We start from the raw sequence: 7,167 nt of genomic DNA on the forward strand, positions 1-7,167 counted from the left end.
TCCGTCAAAAGCGTCCACGATGTGACGTGGGCATTGGCATGTAACGCCGTATCGTGAAGGATGGCTCACGCATGGGCCTTGCCGTTGAGCAACGGTGAACTGACCATTAACCATCACCTCAGGAGAGGGCAATGTTTGGGGGGGTGCATTGCCCCACCGGAACCAACGGGAACCTCCACCCAACCCCCACCAGAATTGCCGCCGAATTTCTCACAGCACTGGTAAAATTCGCCTTAATTTCCCAGGGAAACAAGGGAGCAGAATCCTAAGCTTATTCACTTCCAAAACCACCATGTTTTTGCCACTGGCGTGGCCAGTTTAGTGGCAGCAAAGGGCCTGTCCAAACAGCCATGGGGCCTGGATATGGGCTGCGGTCTTCCACTTTAGCTATTCAATGCAAGTCAATTTTACTGCGAGCGGGAGGGGATGTAAAGGCAAACATGGTTTGCTGGGGAGGCAATTCTGGTGTTGTGAGGGAAACAAGGACCCTAAATTAAGGAAGAATCGGATTATGGAATTTGATACCACGATATGTGGTGGTCACTTACATGGCTTTAAAAGGGGATCAGACAGCGAGGCAGGCCCAGCCCAAGGAATTTTGCTGCCTGAGGTGAAAGACAAGATGGCGCCTCTCCTCATTCCATATACAAAACCAACGGGATGGCCAGCTGATTTATGTCGTCGTCTGCTGCTACTACTACTACATTTATATCCCACCCTTTTTGCTCTTGCAAGGAACCCAAGACGGCTTACGTGGTCCTCCTCTCCATTTTATCCCCATAACAACAACCCTGTGAGGTAGTTTAGGCTGAGAGTCAATTACTGGCTCTTAATTCAAATGCTGGTGACAGGGCAGAGGCCTTTATTGCACCTGAGGGAAGCAGGATAGCATAGGGGGACCACGGACAGCTCTGTCCTCCCACACCTTGCTGCCCCTCAGCATTTGCCACCTAAGGCGGCCACCTCACTCTGCTTTGTGGTAGGACCGGGCCTGGCAGGAGAAGAAATCTTTCAGTAGCTATTAGCACCAATAACATTACGGAATCTCCATTTTCAGAGACAGGATGTGTCTGTGTTCCTGTTGCTGGGGGAGGAGGGGAGGCAAAAGTGGGGAAGGGGCTTTTGCATTCATTTCTTACTTGTGGGGTTTCCTAAACAGGCACCTGGTTGGCCGTTATGGGGAAACAGGATGCTAGGAAGGACAGGCCTTCAATTGAATCCAGCATGGCTATTCATAAGGCCCTCCTTCTCACACTGCAACGCGTATACAGGTACGGAGACCCAAAGACAAAACATGTACACTGAGATTTAGAGATGTACAGATTTTGTAAAATCTGTCCTGTCTGCATTTCGTGGACTGCCAGCTGCCTTTCGTTCCATTGTCCGCTCATTGATGGAATTGGATTTTCCCCAATTTCCTGAATTTGTGCAAATCTGCAGTTGTGAAAATGCACAAATCCTCCCCAAAATATGCAAATCCCCCCCAAATGTAATTTTTCATACTTTAGCCAAAGGGGGAAATGCGCATTTTTGGCTGGCACTTTTTTTTTTTAATGTATTTTTCTACAACTAAATTTGCATAAAATTCCAGAAAGTAAAAAAAACCCCCGGTGTGCGGAATCCATGTGACTCAGGAAAGGCTGGTCCACTGCAGAAACTGTGGGTCAGATTCATAGAAATCCAAACTCATTTGATTCCATTGGAGATTTCTCCAACATCCCTACTCATGTCCCTGTCTTCAGAGTGATTAGAGGCACATGTCCCTTGAAAATACTTGGAAGCAACACAGCAAGGAAAACCCCTGCACAAGAGAGATGTGGAGAATCTGCCTAGGGTAGGACCCTCTACTCTAGAGCAATCCCACCACACACACCAAACATGGAGAATCACCCCTCACCCCTGGGCAATCCCTCCCTTCACTTCCACTGCCACCATAAACGACACCCCTTTATTTAAAATGCACGTTTCCCCATAAGGTAGCTGGTAATTAGGCATGAGAAAACAGACAGAGGTACCAGGAAAGTAAAGAAAGCTATATAGCTTTTTATTGAAAAGAAAACATGGAAATTTATTGTTTTAAGATTGCTGTTGCTACTTTAAAACAGGGTTTTTGTAGGGTTACTTTGCCACTCGTCAGGTGTTAAAAGACTCCAGTTCCTAGGCTAATCAAAGCCAAAATTGGCTTTTTTAAGCTGAGCTCACCGCTGGGAAGAGAAAGTAACGGGGACAGTAAAACAGCACCCTGAGTTGGGGCTATTTATGTGTATATGGTTTTACTGAAGCAGATACTCTGCACTGTATACGTTGCTCAGCTCTAATCTGTGTTATCTGTTTTCAAATCCAGATTCAGCTTTGGATACCATTTTAGTGCACTTGGTAAAACAAGCTATCGGGTTAAAGCATATCGGATTAAAACACGCAAATGGTGACTTTGCAAGGAAAACAGTGGCTTTGCCAATTTACACCTCTCCCTGATCAAATAAGCTTGATAAAAAGAGAGAAACTGGAGTTAAATACAGGCTATAATATTTGAAACCTCAAACGTGACTAGCTGCAAGGCTTCCAGAAGTGTTGGAGTGATTGTTGTTCAGTCATTAAGTCGTGTCCAACTCTTCGTGACCCCATGGACCACAGCATGCCAGGCCTTCCTGTCCTCCGCTTGAGCGTGCTCAAGTTCATATTCATTGCATCCGTGATGCTATCTAGCCATCTCATCCTCTGCCGTCCCCTTCTCCTTTTGCCTTCAGTCTTTCCCAGCATCAGGGTCTTTTCCAGGGAGTTTTCTCTTCGCATTAGGTGGCCAAAATATTGGAGCTTCAGCTTCAGTATCTGTCCTTCCAATGAGCACTCAGGGCTGATTTCCTTTAGGATCGACTGATTTGACCTCCTTGCAGTCCAGGGGGCTCGTAAGAGTCTTCTCCAGCACCACAGTTCGAAAGCATCAATTCTTCGGCGCTCAGCCTTCCTTATAGTCCAGCTCTCACAGCCATACATTACTACTGGGAAAACCATAGCTTTGATTAGACGGACCTTTGTCGGCAAGGTGATGTCTCTGCTTCTTACTATGCTGTCTAGGTTGGCCATAGCTTTCCTCCCAAGGAGCAAGCGTCTTTTAATTTCATGGCTACAGTCACCGTCTGCGGTGATCTTGGAGCCCAAGAAAGTAAAATCTGTCACTGCTTCCATTCTTCCCCTTCTATATGCCAGGAAGTGATGGGGCCAGATGCCATGATCTTAGTTATTTTAATGTTGAGTTTCAAACCAGCTTTTGGACTCTCCACTTTCACTCTCAACAAGAGGCTCTTTAGATCCACTTCGCTTTCTGCCATTAGGGTGGTATTGTCTGCGTATCTGAGGTTGTTGATAATTCTCCCGGCAATCTTAATTCCGACCTGTGATTCATCCAACCTGGCGTTTCTCATGATGTACTCTGCATATAATTTAAATAAGCAGGGTGACAATATGCAGCCTTGTCGTACTCCCAGTTTTGAACCAATCGGTTGTTCCATGTCTGGTTCTTACTGTTGCTTCTTGACCCTCGTACAGGTTTCTCAGGAGACAGATAAGGTGGTCTGGTACTCCCATCTCTTTAAGAATTTGCCACAGTTTGTTGTGATCTACACAATCAAAGGCTTTAGTGTAGTCAATGAAGCAGAAATAGACGCTTTTCTGGAATTCAATTGCTTTCTCCATGATCCAGCGAATGCTGGCGATTTGATCTCTAGTTCCTCTGCCTCTTCGAAACCCAGCTTGTACTTCTGGTAGTTCTCGGTTCGCATACTGCTGAAGCCTAGCTTGTAGGATTTTGAGCATAACCTTGCTGGCATGTGAAATGAGCGCAATGGTGCGGTAGTTTGAACACGCTTTGGCATTGCCCTTTTTTGGAATTGGAATGTAAACTGACCTTTTCCAGTCTTATGGCCACTGTTGAGTGTTCCAAATGTGTTGGCATACTGACTGCAGCACTTTAACAGCATCATCTTTTAGGATTTTAAATAGCACAGCTGGAATACTGTCATCTCCTCTAGCTTTGTTGTTAGTAATGCTTCCTAAGGCCCACTTGACTTCACACTCGAGGATGTCCGGCTCAAGTTCAGTGACTGCACTATCATGGCTATCAGGGACATTCAGATCTTTCCTGTATAGTTCTTCTGTGTATTCTTTCCACCTCTTCTTAATCTCATCTGCTTCTGTTAGGTCCCTGCCTTCTTTGTCCTTTATCATGCCCGTCTTTGCACAAAACATTCCCTTGAGATCTCCGATTTTCTTGAAGAGATCTCTAGTCTTTCCCATTCTGTTGTTTTCCTCGATTTCTTTGCATTGTACATTTAAGAAGGCCTTCTTGTCTGTCCTTGCTATTCTCTGGAACTCTGCATTCAGTTGGGTATATCTTCCCCTTTCTCCCTTGCTTTTTGCTTCCCTTTCGTCAGCTACTTGTAAAGCCTCATCAGACAGCCACTTTGCTTTCTTGCATTTCTTTTTCTTTGGGATGGATTGAGTTGCTGCCTCCTGAACAATGTTACAGACCTCTGTCCATAGTTGTCTATCAAGTCTAATCCCTTAAATCTATTCCTCACCTCCACTGTATATTCATAAGGGATATGATTTAGGTCATACCTGAATGCTTTAGTGGTTTTTCCTACGTTCTTCAATTTAAGCCAAAATTTTGCAACAAGCAGCTCATGATCTGAGCCACGGTCAGCTCCAGGTCTTGTTTTTACTGATTGTATAGAGCTTCTCCATCTTTGGCTGCAAAGGACATAATCAATCTGGTTTCGATACTGACCATCTGGTGATGTCCATGTGTACAGTCGCCTCTTGTGCTGTTGGGAAAGAGTGTTTGCTATGATCAGCGTGTTCTCTTGGCAAAACTCTATCAGCCTTTGTCCTGCTTCATTTTGTACACCAAGGCCATGCTTACCTGTTATCCCAGTGATTTCTTGACTTCCTACATTGGCATTCCAATCCCCTATGATGAAGAGGACATCTTTTTTTGGTGTTAGTTCTAGAAGGTGTTGTAGGTCTTCATAGAACTGATCAACCTCAGCTTCTTCAGCCTCAGTGGTTGGGGCACAGACTTGAATTACTGTGATGTTGAATGGTTTGCCTTGGATTCGTACAGAGATCATTCTATCGTTTTTGAGATTGTACCCCAGTACTGCTTTTCCCACCCTTTTGTTGTCCGAGTGCTACTCCATTTCTTCTGAGAGATTCTTGCCCACAGTAGTAGATATGATGGTCACCTGAATTAAATTCGCCCATGCTTGTCCATTTTAGTTCACTGATTCCCAAGATGTTGATGTTCAATCTTGCCATCTTGTGTTTGACCACCTCCAGCTTACCTTGATTCATTGATCTGACATTCCAGGTTCCTAAACAATATTGTTCTTTACAGCATCGGACTTTCCTTTCACCACCAGACACATCCACAGCTGAGTGTCCTTTCGGCTTTGGCCCAGCCGCTTCACTCTTTCTGGTGCTACTTGGAAATTCCCTCTGCTCTTCCCCAGTAGTATATTGGACACCTTCCGACCCGAGGGGCTCATCTTCCGGCATTATCTCTTTTAGCCTTGTGATACGTTCCATGGGGTTTTCTTGGCAAGAATACTGGAGTGGGTTGCCATTTCCTTCTCCAGTGGAGTGATACGGAATGTGTATTAACATTTCAACTTCTGCAGCTTTTTTTAAATTAACAGCTCAAGGCCTAGAGACAAAGGGAGCTGTGAGCAAAAAGGGCTGCAGGCAGCGCTGGTCCAAGACATTTTGCTCCCTGAGGTGAAGAACAAAATAGGAGGAGAGGTCGTAGCTCAGTGGTAGAGCCCCTGCTTTGCATGCAAAAGGTCCCAGGTTCAATCCCTGGCATCTCCAGGTAGGACAGAAAAACTCCTGCCTGAAGCTTGGACAGCCATTGCTACCAGTCGGTGTTGACAATACTCGGCTTGATGGACTATGGGTCTGACACAGTCTAAGGCACCTTCCAATGTTCCTATGTTTCCCCCTCCCATTCCCTGTACAAAAACCAAATGGACTGGCAGTTGATTTGTTCTTCTGTCAATGGGACAACATCCTCTAGCATACCTGAAGAAAGCAAATAGCTGAGGGGGCAAAGGGCAGGCTGTGAGGTCCACAGCTCTCTCCTCCAATACCTTGCTGCCACCTGAGGCGACCCCCTCACTCAGCCTAATAATTGGGCCGGCCTTGGCTGCAGAGAACAGAGGAGATGGCACCGTCTCAATGGTAGTCAACTGTCAGACTGAAGACACAAATGCTGGGTGTAGAACTGGGATACAGATGGGAAAGGTGTCATGTGAACCAGTGTCAGGTGTGTGAAGGCAGCTGAGGGGTTCGAGGAGGCAGGAACAAAGGAATTGTACCAGAGAGGCAGGGGACCAAGCCAGGAGCCAGAGCCAAAGAACACACCAGAACCAGAAAGACCACTGTGGCTCAGACAATGCCCCAGCCCAAACAGGAAGTCCTTTATACCCCTTCCTGTCCCAAAGAGCCAGCCTAAAAGCTGAGAATACCTCACTGCCCAGATAGCTGCTCCAGACCACAATTTTGCTGGCTTACCGCACAGGGGAATTGCGGACAGAGGCAATTGTGTGCTGTTCTGGCCCCACTGGCTCCAACCAAGAAAAGCCATTACCAACCAAAAGCATAGGTCTGCACGTGAAATTGGCATTAAATGTCCCCCCTCCGTGAGCTGTTTTAACACAGAGGTGCAGAATATTTGGCCCACCCAAGGGCCAAATCTGGCCCCTCTAGGGTTCCCTAGATGGCCAGGCTTCCTTCCCCTGGCCGCGCACCCTTTCCCCTGACATATTTGGTGGTTTCCCAGCTTTTGTGCAGGTTTCTCCACACACGACCATTCTAAAAGGTCGAAATGCTTCTCCTAAGGCTTAGCTACTGGCAAGAACTGTTTAGGTGAAGAGCTTTAAGCTAAAATATGCTAGTAATTTTAGTATTTTGCCTCACCCCTTTTTGCCTTCAGCCCCACCTACCACTGTAATGTGGCCACCGAGAGCTTTTCTGAAATGGAATACGGCCCTCAGCGTGAAAGGTATTCTGCACCTCTGGAGAAGATGAGCATCACAGATTTTTTTCATAATGGGAACAAGCTGAAGGGTGGGAGACGAACAAGAGAAAAGAAGAGCAACATATCCATCA

Source organism: Heloderma suspectum, chromosome 14 (assembly GCF_057233095.1).
Source record: "Heloderma suspectum isolate Gila_16-S chromosome 14, 16-S_ref, whole genome shotgun sequence".
NCBI classification, from domain to species: Eukaryota; Metazoa; Chordata; class Lepidosauria; order Squamata; family Helodermatidae; genus Heloderma; species Heloderma suspectum.